A 13,999-nucleotide genomic window follows, 5' to 3' on the forward strand; every position below is an offset into this window, starting at 1 on the left:
GGGCGTGCTGGAGCCTTTCCAGCAGTAGGCGGGAGACACCCTCAACCGGTTTCCAGCCAATCGCAGGGCACACAGAAACAACCAACCATCCGCACTCGCAGTCCCACCTTGGGGAAATTTGGAGTGCTCAATCGGCTTTATCAAGCATGTTTTAGGGATGTGGGAGAAAACCGGAGTACCCGGAGCAAATCCCTGAAGCCTCGGAGAGAACATGCAAACAGGGAGGGTCAGCGGGGGAATTGAACCGGCACCCTTCTAACATAACACATGCTAACATATGTAAAGATTTTACGATGCAAATGTCCCCTCTTCAATATATAAACTTTGCGCAAGTCCCCTCTACGATAGGAAAACATCGCACCAACAAAAAATGAAATGTCGGAAAAGTGCCCTATTCAATAAGTATAAATCAGCTTGAAATTCAATAAAGCAGAGTGTGTAATATTTTGTTTGTCTTGAACATTTTACAATGCACATGTCCCCTCTTTAATATATAAACTTCGCGCAAGTCAACCTCTATGATAGGATGACATTGTACCAGCAAAAATAACATGTCAGAAATGTCAGGTATGTACATTATTTGTATGGACAGAAAAGTGCCCTATTCAGTCTGCAAAAATCAGCTTGAAAGCAGAGTGTGTAATATTTTGTTTGTCTGAACATTTCACAATGCACACGTACCCTGTTTAATATATAAACTTCGCACAAGTCCCCTCTAGGATAGGAAGACATCGCACCAGCAAAAAATGAAATGTCGGAAAAGTGCCCTATTCAATAAGTATAAATCAGCTTGAAATTCAACAAAGCAGAGTGTGTAATATTTTGTTTGTCTTGAACATTTTACAATGCACATGTCCCCTCTTTAATATATAAACTTCGCGCAAGTCAACCTCTATGATAGGATGACATTGTACCAGCAAAAATAACATGTCAGAAATGTCAGGTATGTACATTATTTGTATGGACAGAAAAGTGCCCTATTCAGTCTGCAAAAATCAGCTTGAAAGCAGAGTGTGTAATATTTTGTTTGTCGGAACATTTTACAATGCACACGTACCCTCTTTAATATATAAACTTCGCACAAGTCAACCTGTCTTGACAATGTACCAGCAAAAATGAGATGTCGGAAATGTCAGCTATATGCATTATTTGTATGGACAGAAAAGTGCCCTATTCAGTATGAAAAAAAATCAGCTTGTAAGCAGAGTGTGTAATATTTTGTTTGTCTGACATTTCACAATGCGCATGTCCCCGCTTTACTATATAAACTTCGCGCAAGTCCCCTGTATGATAGAAAGACACTGTACCAGCAAAAATTAAATGTCAGAAAGCTTTGTCAGATAAAGGCAACAGGTAAACACAATTTGTATGTCCAATCCGTGCATTTTTTGACTATAATAGATTCATGAAAGAGTTCAAAATGATCTTCTGTTTTTCTTAATTTTTAAAAGTATAAATCTCCTGAAGTATTTCTGAAGTATTTCCTTTAAAACACACATTTAATTTAGTGTTTATTTCTTTTTAAGGGTATAATTAACTTAATTAATCACCTACAATGTTAAGCTTGAAACTTCACTAAAGCTGAGTCTGAAAGGCTGCCTAAGGCAGCGGTCCCCAACCTTTTTTGCACCACGGACCGGTTTAATGTCAGACAATATTTTCAAGGACCGGTCTTTGAGGTGTGGCGGATAAATACAACAAAAATAATATGATATGACCTGCATGAAAACGTTGGTATTTATTAAATATAATAATAAACACGAATCCACTCTACCTGTTTGCTTCTACAGCAAACTTTTTTTCTCTTTTTTTAAAAGAGAAATGCCCTCTTGAATACGTAAAAATCAAAATCAATTTATTATTAGTATTTAACATTTTGCTTGTCTGTATTGACTGTATTTTTTGACAATATTAAAGTCAGAAAGGACTTTAAAATGTTTTTCTGTTTTGCTTAACAAGCTATTAGCAATCCATTTGTGAAACAATGAATACAGGCAGCTCTACTGCAGTACATGGATGTCCTCCCTTTGAGATGTAAACGTCACTCAACGAGGAACGTCCCCTGTTTGTAATTTCCTCAAATCAAAACATTTTGGGTTTTTTTCAGTAATATTATGACCCAATATCTTCAAAATAATATTTCTGTTGTGTCTGTGTACTGTTAAAATGACTGGAACCTAAAGTCCTCTGTCAACAGGATACTACCATGGGTCCCCTGTGATACCGCTTTGCGTGTATGTGTGTGTGTGTGTGTGTGTGTGTGTGTGTGTGTGTGTGTGTGCGCGTGCGTGCGTGCGCGCGTGTGTGTAAGTGTGAGTATGTGTGTGTGTGTCTATTCCATGGTGTAATGGTTAGCACTCTGGACTCTGAATCCAGTGATCCGAGTTTTAAGTTTCAGTGGTACCTCAAATAATTGGTCAAATAGTATTTGATAAAGTAATCACATGTTCTCCGAGTTACAATGTCAACTGGTGGAACTTACTTTAGATCTTGGATGGTTCGAAAGCTAATGCTCTTCTAGATTACCATATAATGTTGGCATGGTGTGATTGTGAGCACTCTGAATCTAGCAATACAAGCTCAGGTCTTGGTGGAACTTACAATTTGTAGTCATTTGTCTGGAACAAAAATTTGGAAATTCCAATCCAGTACATTGTGTACAGCACTATGAGTGTGTAATCACTGCTTCCACTAATTTTGTCAGTTTAGTAAAATGAGCGCCTTAGAGAGTGCATTGTGCTTAGAAAAATGATGCCCCTCCTTCTGTCACTGCCAGGGTTCCATAGTGTAATGGTAAGTACTCTGGACACTGAATCCAGCATTCTGAGTTCAAGTCTTGGTGGGACCTCAAATATATTGTCATATAGCTGGGTAGAAATTGTGAAATGGTTGCTTGTGTGCTGCCCCATGAAAGCCTATGCTTCTATACACCTGAGGGTTCCTTGAACACTCAACTCTGAAACCAGTGATCCCAGCTCAAGTCTCGGTTGGACCTCAACCCTTTGGTCATATACGGTCATATGCAAAAGTTTCATTAGTATGCAAAATCAATTTCAAGATTTTCCTTTATAAATCATTGGCTGTTCAGATCAGCAATATCAGTTAAATATATCATATAACGGACAGAGACAAAGATATTTGAAAAGTGAAATGAAGTTCATGGGAGTTACAGATTTGTCAAGAAGAATGGTCCAATATACCTTCAACCAGAATCCACACTCACATTAGAAGCAGCTATAGAAGCTTTAGGAAGTATCTAGAGCAGTGGTTCTTAACCTTGTTGGCGGTACCAAACCCCAGCAGTTTCATATGCGCATTCACCAAACCCCTCTTTAGTGATTTTTTATTTTTTTTTTCAAGACAGAGATGTTTTTACTGGTGCACAAAATGAGCCGTGCATAAACATCACCTTGTTCAAAGAATAAAACAAACACAATGCATGAATTCACAACAAATGACATACCAGCAAATCAGTGTGACTTCTGCTTTTGCCTTTGCGAGACCAGTTCAGATATGTGGATATATAAATCAAGTGTGTTCGGACCTCTGCAGTGGAGGCTCTGTCGAACCCCTGAAAACCACTCACCGAACCCCCAGGGTTTGACCGAACCCAGGTTAAGAACCACTGGTCTAGAGGCTGTTATTTCTGCAAAAGGAGGATCTACTAAATTTATGTACCTGCCTACCTTTGTTGAAATAATGATTGCACACTGTCTGCAAATCCAATAAACTTCTTTTCACTTCTCAAATATCACTGTCGCCATCCACCGTGTATGGATTCGGGCTAGCCCCCAAGATTAAATTGGGCTAGTTGATCAACAGCAATGTTTTAAAGAAGGGTTCGTCTGGGAGTTGAACCCAGGACCTCCCACACCCAAAGCGAGAATCATACCCTTGGACCAACGAACAAGAATGAGGGCTTGCGGACCATGTTACATTCCGTGTAACGTTGGCCTGTCAAACGCTCCACATAATGATAGACAACAGTGTTTGCAAGAGGAGCTTGTCCGGGAGCTAAACCCAGGCAATCATGCACCCAAAGCAAGAATCATGGAAGAATCATTCCCCTGTACCAATGAGCCCCATAGTCGACCAGCTGACCCCGTTACATTCCGATTGGTAGCCCATGTGACATGGACCTGAAGACTGAATGTCAGTGATTAATGGAATAAATGGAATCTGGTTGGCCTAATGCTCCTAATTCCCTAACTTCAAGCCCTAACGCTAACTCTAAAACCCTAATAATAACCAAACCCTAATAATTAACCCCTAACCTGCTAACTCGCTAACGGTAACCCCCTCACATTTAACCCTAACCTTCAATGCTCCCCCTAAAGGTAGTGCCCTCTAAACTTGAAGGCAGGTATATATGAACCAGACCAGCAGATTGTCCCATTTCAGTACTGTTTTAGAAACCTTTACAGATGGTTAAAATCCACATAATAGGTATATGCGCATGTGTTCCGTGAGCGTTCTCCTTTCTGTCCCCTCCCTTTCCTTTCTTCCGCCAAGCAGTGCATCGTGCCCCAACACAGGGCATGTTCCTCGTTAGTATCGTGAATAGTATCTCTGCTTGTTGCGTGAAAGACCGGGGTTCGCTTTTCAACCCAAGTGCGTTAACCTATGTTTGCAGCAGAGTTATTATATAGCTGCATTGGTTGTGCGTGCGTCTGAACTTGAGTGACCTGTAAGTTTTTCAAATTGAACTGAAACTTTCATCTGTAGCCACCTTCTACTAAATCAGTGGTCCCCAACCTCTTTTGTGCCACGGACCGGTTACGTGTCAGAAATATTTTCGTGGACCGGCCTTTATATAAATAAATAACACATTTATACACCGTATGTTTCGGACTATAAGTCGAGGTTTTTTTTCATACTTTGGGTGGGGGGGCGACTTTTACTCAGGAGCGACTTATATGTGAATTTTTTCACAAATTTTTACTTTATCATTAACACTTTACTTATTTACTAGTATAGTTGATCACTTCACATGTTATTTTCACTTTTTAACCGCATGAGGGGGCACTATGGCTGTGGAATAATTGGAGCCTCACTGACAATGAGTTCCATTTACTGACTTCCGAAGTCGGGAGATTTAGGGATTTGGAGTTATACAGATTATTCGATAAACTTGTTATTTATTTTATAGTTATTTGATATGTAGTTTATTTAGAGTAGCAACGTGTATGTTGTTAGACTTCAGTAGTTTCCGATTTTTTAGGGAGGCCGTGAAGGCAGCAGGGCGTGGGGGGGGCGGAAAGAGCGATCCTGGGCGCTTGCGTGTGTTGGCTCACATGTTGAGCTCTTGATTTGTGAAATAAAGAGCCGGCCTGTTACCAAACCCACGTCTTGCCTGGTACTTCTGTAACGCTACGATATAGTTATATATGTAGATCTGTGGAATAATTGGAGCCGCCAACTGAAAATGAGGCTGACATCAGCGCCGCACGTAGGTCCGGAATCGACAGCTGTTTATTTTGGGGTTTTTTTTACACATAGGATGAATATTCCGGTGGATTTAATGATTTGGAGTGACACGGATGGTTTGTTAAAATTGATGTTTATATTACATTTATTTGATATATCTAGTCTGACGTCCGTGGCACACGTATTCTTTGCGGCGTCAATTTTTTTTTCTTTTTTTTTTTTCTCAAGTGACACGGAAGACGAAGATTCTGATGGATTTATTGATTTGGAGTGACATGCATGGTTCGATAAAATAGTTGTTTATATTTTTGTTATTTCATACATAGTTTATATATTGTTATATGGGCCTGTAGCAAAATTTGAACTGCAACGCGCCGCTGACATCGGACTTGTTGACTTGACTTAAATCACTGACATTCAGTCTTCAGGTCCATGTCACATGGGCTACGAATCGGAATATAATAGGGTCAGCTGGTCTAGTATGGGGCTCATTGGTGCAGGGGAATGATTCTTGCCTAGGGTTCTTTGATTACCCGGGTAAAACTCCCGGACGGGCTCTTCTTTGAAACACTGTTGTCTATCGTTGTGTGGAGTGTTTGACAGGCCAATGTTACACAGAATGTAACATGGTCTGCAAGCTTTCTTTGAGGCTCGTTGGTCTAGGGCATGGGTGTCAAACTCATTTTTGTCGCGGGCCACATTGTAGTCAAAGTTTCCCTCGACGGGCCATTATGACTGTCAACCCAAATAAATAAACGCCTCATATTATATACAGTATAAGCTACAAAACAAACTGACAAATAATTGCTTTTTCAAATCAGACTCGTGGAAACTTTTCACATATTTCAAAAATAATTTTAAGAAGATTCTTAAAAGTTCCGACAATTTGCAATGTTAGTATGACATAGATTTAATGCACAATTTGTCGTTGCGGGCCACAGAAAATGATACGGTGGGCCATAACTGGCCCCCGGGCCTCGAGTTTGACACCAGTGGTCTAGGGGTATGAATCTTGCTTTGGGTGTGAGAGGTCTGGGGTTTAACTCCCAGATGATCCCTTCGTTAAAACATTGCTGTTGATCAACTAGCCCCATTTCATCTGAGGTGCATGTCACATGGGCTGTCAATTGAAACAAAACGGGTTGTGTTCATTTACCTTGGGTCTCTTGAATCTGTTGTTTCGATTCTCATCACTTGAATCTGCCGTCATGTGTCATCCATTGCGCCACTCACCCTACAAGACTGTATCGACTGTAAACTTGTGTGGAAAACTGTCATTGTCCAAAGGAAGGCTGTTTAGCAACAGTGACCAGCAGACAAATTCAACAAGGTCATTTGATTATACCATAACCCGGATTCGAATCGAACATTAACCACTACACGATCATGGCCTGTATGCAGTAGCGTTAATAAGATGCACATGTTGGCCATGATCGTATAGTGGTTAGTACTCTGCGTTGTGGCCGCAGCAACCCCGGTTCGAATCCGAGTCATGGCACACTCCAATTACTGTGTGGAATTTGTCCCTTTCTTACTATTGCTAAACAGCCATCTTTTGAACAATGACGATTTTCCACACGTTTGCGGTCGATAGCCTTAACTTGTAGGGCGAGTGGCGCAATGGATAAAGCATCATGGCGTATTCAAATAATGTCACCCATTTTTTATTTTTTTTTTCATTTTTGCAAAAGCTTACAAGCCACATATTCCCGTGGGGCTCGTGGAGCAATGGATAACGAACACATCTGTCTACAGATCAGAAGATTCCAGGACTCCTGGCCAGCTCACATGCCATTTTGTGGTCAACATTAGCTATGTGTAATTTCTGTGAACTATTGGGTTGAAGTAACTCACAGACACTGTCAACCAATAGTCTTTCCAATTTTGTCTCATCTCGAGACTTAGGGATCATCGGATCTGCGTAGTTATTGGATAGTTCCACCAACATTTTAACATCAACAATCTTTCATGGTCTGCTTGAGTGTCGTGGCTGAAGATCCTAGAGAAAAGACCCTAAACATGCAACTGCATGTTGGCCATAATATAGCATTGAGGCGGCTGCAACCCCAGTTTGAATCTGGTTAATAGCCGAATGAACTTGTTGCAGTTATTTTTTATTCACCCTCAACAGTCTTACGTTGGACCATGACAAATTTACATACACGCAAGCTTACAGAAAATGACAACTTCCCGTGGGGCTAGTGGCTCGTTCCTTGCTCTGAACGGACAGCCAAAACGATTCCTAACACTTACTAATCAAGTCCTAACCAATTCCTGTGTGTGTATGGGGGAGGGGGGGGGGGGCAAAGGAACCAATCAGATGGCCCGAATCCATGCATGGCCGATGACGGCAGTGATCAACACAGTGATATTTGAGAATTGAAATGAAGTTTATAGGATTTGCAGACAGTGTACAATCATTATTTAAACAAAAGTAGGCAGGCGCATACATTTGGAAACCCCAACAGAAAAATGACATCAATATTTAGTAGTTCCTCCTTTTGCAGAAATAACAGCCTCTGAACCCGTGGTTCTTAACCTGGATTCGGTCAAACTCTAGGGGTTCGGTGAGTCGGTCTCAGGGGTTTAGCAGAGCCTCCCTCCACTGCGGAGGTCCGAACACACCTGATTTATAAATTCGTGATAACGCATATCTGAACTGGTCTCGCAAAGGCAACAGCAGAAGTACTACTGATTTGCTGGTATATCATTTGTCGTGAATTCATGCATTGTGTTGGTTTTATTCTTTCAACAAGGTGGTGTCCATGCACTTCTGCATAAGTTCCGCTCTAGTCTTCTGGCCCAACTCTTTCGTACATATGATGACCATGGAAAGTTCTTTGCGAATGATCAATCTTTGCCTTTCATGTTCATCGGGACTACCCTTTTAATAGGTACCTACACTGTGTATTTGGATAGAGACTGCTGAAAGGGGACACATATATGCCTCGTGAACTACATGCATTACTGCGGGTGAAGAAGAGTGAACAAATAAGTCAGCAGACAAGCTTGCCGATTTATTAGTGCCCAGAAGAGCAGCACTCTGTTCCGTACTGTAACCTGCTAGGTTTGTTCTCGGTTCTTTATCTTTAATGCTCGATATGCTAACAGCAATTACCAAGAGGCAGCCTTCACAGTTTAACTCTTTAATGTATGCCAGAATGATCGATGCACAGCTGTGGAGCCCTTTCTGCCAGATGCGAAAGAAGGTCCCTCTCTCAGCGCCAAGGTTCCTGCTCTTATACTACTCTGGCGACTCTGCCTAATCTGTATGATAACGTGTGACCTTGTCGTCTTAACTGAGAGCGAATTCTACATATGTGCAAAGGGTGTCATAGAGAAGAGAAAGCTAATAAAGCAAGAGAAGGGTTGCAGCGATATAACGGCATAGCTCAAGCTACCCAGCTAAACACATGTGCCAAAGAGGCCTATTCTAACAAACCGTTGGTGAGAATGGCTAGAGATAGACTCTTATTGTTCCTCCCCACGGAAATCTTTAGTAAAAGGCGAACGATTTATTCGATCTGAAGAGAAAAAAGAATGAGATGATAATCTGGGTGAAAACGGGCCACCCCACTGCTGGTCTCACCAAATTCACAGGCGGTCTCACACTCAAATTGCAGCAACCATTCCTTCTAATACAAACAATAGACGTTCATAGATTTACTATACTTAGAAGGCCTCAACCTAAATAGAAGGTTTAAACGAACGAGTATTTTGTGTTCATTAATGTCTTTTTTACTTAAAACATTGTTGGCGCACAGGATTGTAGGTACCTGATCGAACACATTCTTTCAAACAGCGATTGGGCGTCTATTTTGAGTATTGAAGGTAAAAACAGTTGTATGTCTTGGTACGTGTACTTTTGATATCAGAGAATGGGAAATGATCCCATCTCTGTGTTTTATTTGAAAACATGTGATTTCATAACGACACAAATCGGGAAAGAAAATACGATCGTAATTTCTCAAATGATTTCTCAAATTTCAGAAGTGCTCTATATCTCTCGTGTCGCAAATAATTGAGGCTTTTGTCGTTGCAGTGGAGGTGAATTTGGAGTGTAATTCACCTCCACTGCGACGGTGGCGTTCGAGATTTGACATTTGAATATAAATCTGTCCGTTACATTCCGATTGGTAGCGAATATGACATGGACCTGAGGACTGCATTTTAGTGATGAACGAATTTTGATTAATATCATAGCCGGTTTGGGCGTGCCCTTTCAGGGTCATATTTTGTTTCTACCGCTGCCTCGTGGCAGCCAGGCCTAAAAAAAGATGGGAACACCTGAGGGAGGGAGTTTCACCAAGATGAATTTGGAAGAACTTTATGAAATAAAGTTGATGTTAAAACATAGGTGGACGTAATGTCTGGAAGCCTGCGTTCAACAGAAGGCTGTTTGGCAACAGTGAACAACGGACAAATTCAGCAAGGTAATTTACTGACGCCATGACCCAGATTCGTTCCGGTGATGCTACGGCCACAACACTATACGATCATGACCAATATGCAATCGCATACAATAAGTTTAGGGTCTTTTCTTTAGGATCTTCAGCCAAGACACCCATGAAAGAATGTTGATGTTAAAATGTCGGTGGAACTATCCAACTGTGCAGATCCGATGATCCCAAAGATTTGGGGTGAGACAACATTGAAAAAACGTTTTGCTTTGTTTACAGTGTCACTTATTTTGTGGCTTACCTTTTCTTCGTTACACATCTAAAGTATCGTATCATTTTACCTTGCGGCTTATACTACACCGTACATACCATATCACGTCGCCTATTCAACTCATGCATGAGATGCGATGGCTGAAATATTTAGGCGATGGGTTGCTACTCCATTGTGCTCTCCACTCATCATTTCATATCACATCCTCGTCGGGTTCATTCACATCCAAAGTATCTTGGCACAACATACGTAACATGACTTATCAACACAAGACGAGGTGGCCGAGAGGTTAAGGCGATGGATTGCTAATCCGTTGTGCTCTGCACGCATGGGTTCAAATCCCATCCTCGTCGAAGGCTTGCTTTGAGAGAATATTTGCCACAAACTAAACAGGAAAGAGGGTTCTTACCTGTGTATGTGTTTTGAACTGTCGCTTCTCTGAGAATCTTTGACCACAAACTGAGCAGGCAAAAGGTTTTTCTCACCAGTGTGGGTTCTTGTGTGTCTTTTGAAGTTTCCCATCTCTGAGAATCTTTGGCCACAAACTGAGTAAGAAAAAGGCTTTTCACCTGTGTGTGTTCTTGCATGTGTTTCTAAATTTACCTTCTGAGAGAATCTTTGGCCACAAACTGAGCAGGAAAAAGGGTTCTTACCAGTGTGGGTTGTTGTGTGTCTTTTCAAGCTTCCTTTCTCTGAGAATCTTTGGCCACAAGCTGAGCAGGAAACATTTTTTTCACCTGTGTGTGTTCTTCCATGTGTTTTTAAGTTTACCTTCTGGGAGAATCTTTGAAATTCTGCTGGAATGTAATGGGGTCAGCTGGTCTACTATGGGGCTCATTGGTGCAGGGGAATGATTCTCGCCTAGGATTCTTTGATTGCCCGGGTTAAACTCCCGGACGAGCTCTTCTTTGAAACACTGTTGTCTATCGTTGTGTGGAGTCAAAGTCAAAGTCAGCTTTATTGTCAATTTCTCCACATGCCAAAGACACACAAAGAAACCGAAATTTCGTTCCCCCCTATCCCACGATGACAAGACATGGCTCACAACAGACAAACAAGTAAACAAGTATAACAAAAGCGTGCTGAATAAATAATGAATAAATAACACAACAATAAATAAATAAATAAATAAATAAATAAATAGATAGATAAATAAATAAATAAATAAATAAATAAATAAATAAATAAATAAATAAATAAATAAATAAATAAATAAATAAGAGGAGCAGAAAAAAAAGGAGCAAGTGCGCGTACAGCAGACATTCCCAAAAATAGCGCAACAGTGCCGCACGCTACGCAGAAGGGGGTAGCGAGTTCAGGGCCCTAACAGCCTGGAGAAAGAAGCTGTTGGCGAGTCTGGTGGTGCGGGAGCGCAGGCTCCTGTACCTCTTCCCAGAGGGCAGAAGGTCAAACAAAGAGTGAGCCGGGTGACTCACATCTCTGGCAATCGAGGTTGCCTTGCGGGCGAGATGGGAGGTGTAAATGTCCTTCAGGGAGGGGAGCGAAGCACCAATAGTCTTACCAGCCGTATTCACTATGCGCTGCAGGGCCTTCAAGTTCTGTTCAGTGCAGTTACCACCCCAGACAGCGATGCAACTGGTGAGGACGCTCTCAATGGTGCCATGGTAGAATGTAGACAGGACTGCCTGAGGAGCACATGCACGCCTGAGCTTCCGCAGGAAGTACAGGCGGCGCTGAGCTTTCTTTGCCAGTGACGAGGTGTTTGCGGACCAGGAGAGGTCCTCACTGATGTGCACCCCCAGGAACTTGGTGCAGCTCACCCTCTCCACCACAGCACCGTCGATGATCAGCGGCAGGTGTGTTGTGTGACCCTTCCGGAAGTCAACAATGATTTCCTTGGTCTTATTGACGTTCAGCAGGAGGTTGTTGTCCCTGCACCACGTGGTCAGAAGGTCAACTTCCGACCTGTACCGAGTCTCGTCGCCTTTCGTGATGAGACCCACCAGAGTCGTGTCGTCAGCAAACTTCACTATGTGGTTGTCGCTGTAGGTCGCAGTGCAGTCATGCGTCAGCAGGGTGAAGAGCAATGGACTGAGCACGCAGCCCTGGGGGGCCCCCGTGCTCAGCGTGATGCTGGCGGAGATTTTGTCGCCAACACGCACCACCTGAGGCCTCTGACAGAGGAAGTCCAGTATCCAGTTGCAGAGGGAGGTACTGAGGCCCAGCTCATCGAGTTTGCAGATGAGTCGCTGCGGCACAATGGTGTTGAAGGCAGAGCTGAAGTCCACAAACAGCAACCTCACATATGAGTCCTTTCTCATATGACAGGCCAATGTTACACAGAATGTACCATGGTCTGCAAGCTTTCTTTGAGGCACGTTGGTCTAGGGCAGGGGTGTCAAACTCATTTTTGTCGCGGGCCACATTGTAGTCAAAGTTTCCCTCGATGGGCCATTATGACTGTCAACCCAAATAAATAAACGCCTCATATTATATACAGTATAAGCTACAAAACAAACTGACAAATAATTGCTTTTTCAAATCAGACTCGTGGAAACTTTTCACATATTTCAAAAATAATTTTAAGAAGATTCTTAAAAGTTCCGACAATTTGCAATGTTAGTATGACATAGATTTAATGCACAATTTGTCGTTGCGGGCCACAGAAAATGATACGGTGGGCCATAACTGGCCCCCGGGCCTCGAGTTTGACACCAGTGGTCTAGGGGTATGAATTTTGCTTTGGGTGTGAGAGGTCTGGGGTTTAACTCCCAGATGATCCCTTCGTTAAAACACTGCTGTTGATCAACTAGCCCCATTTCATCTGAGGTGCATGTCACATGGGCTGTCAATTGAAACGAAACGGGTTGTGTTCATTTACCTTGGGTCTCTTGAATCTGTTGTTTCGATTCTCATCACTTGAATCTGCCGTCATGTGTCATCCATTGCGCCACTCACCCTACAAGACTGTATCGACTGTAAACTTGTGTGGAAAACTGTCATTGTCCAAAGGAAGGCTGCTTAGCAACAGTGACCAGCAGACAAATTCATCAAAGTAATTTGATTATACCATAACCCGGATTCGAATGGAACACAACCATTAACCACTACACGATCATGGCCTGTATGCAGTAGCGTTAAATAAGTTGCGCATATTGGCCATGATCATATAGTGGTTAGTAGTCGGTGTTGTGGCTGCAGCAACCCTGGTTCGAATCAGGGTCATGGCATACTCAAATAACTATGTGGAATTTGTCCCTTGCTCACTATTGCTGAACAGCCATCTTTTGGACAATGACGATTTTCCTCACGTTTGCGGTCGATAGCCTTAACTTGTAGGGCGAATGGCGCAATGGATAAAGCATCATGGCATATTCAAATAATGTCACCCATTTTTTTTTTGTTTTTCATTTTTGCAAAAGTGTTACACACAAGTTTATAAGCCACATATTCCTGTGGGGCTCGTGGAGCAATGGATAACGCATCTGTCTACAAATCAAAAGATTCCAGGACTCCTGGCCAGCTCACATACCATTTTGTGGTCAACATTAGCTATGTGTAATTTATGTGAACTTTTGGGTTGAAGTAACTCACAGACACCATCAAAAAATAGTCTTTCCAATTTTGTCTGATCTCAAGTCTTAGGAATCATCGGATCTGCGTAGTTATTGGATAGTTCAACCAACATTTTAACATCGACATTCTTTCATGGTCTGCCTGGGTGTCGTGGCTGAAGTTCCTAGAGAAAAGACCCTAAACATGCAACTGCATATTGGCCATAATATAGCAATGAGGCGGCTGCAACCCCAGTTTGAATCTGGTTAATAGCAGAATAAACTTGTTGCAGTTATTTTTTATTCACCCTAAACAGTCTTACGTTGGACCATGACAAATTTACATACACACAAGCTTACAGAAAATGACAACTTCCCGTGGGGCT

At 42.1% G+C, this 13,999-nt stretch overlaps 2 non-coding genes across 2 annotated transcripts; one reads left to right on the forward strand and one right to left on the reverse strand.

The window, feature by feature from the left end:
- Positions 1-8,859: 8,859 nt before the first annotated feature.
- LOC125976518 (U5 spliceosomal RNA) lies at positions 8,860-8,971 on the reverse strand. The gene has a single exon (XR_007484392.1). It is a non-coding gene; the product is annotated as a U5 spliceosomal RNA (small nuclear RNA).
- A 1,398-nt stretch (positions 8,972-10,369) lies between these two features.
- trnas-gcu (transfer RNA serine (anticodon GCU)) lies at positions 10,370-10,451 on the forward strand. Its single transcript has one exon. It is a non-coding gene; the product is annotated as a tRNA-Ser (tRNA).
- Positions 10,452-13,999: the final 3,548 nt, after the last annotated feature.

The sequence above is a fragment of the Syngnathus scovelli genome, chromosome 10, assembly GCF_024217435.2.
Source record: "Syngnathus scovelli strain Florida chromosome 10, RoL_Ssco_1.2, whole genome shotgun sequence".
NCBI lineage: Eukaryota > Metazoa > Chordata > Actinopteri > Syngnathiformes > Syngnathidae > Syngnathus > Syngnathus scovelli.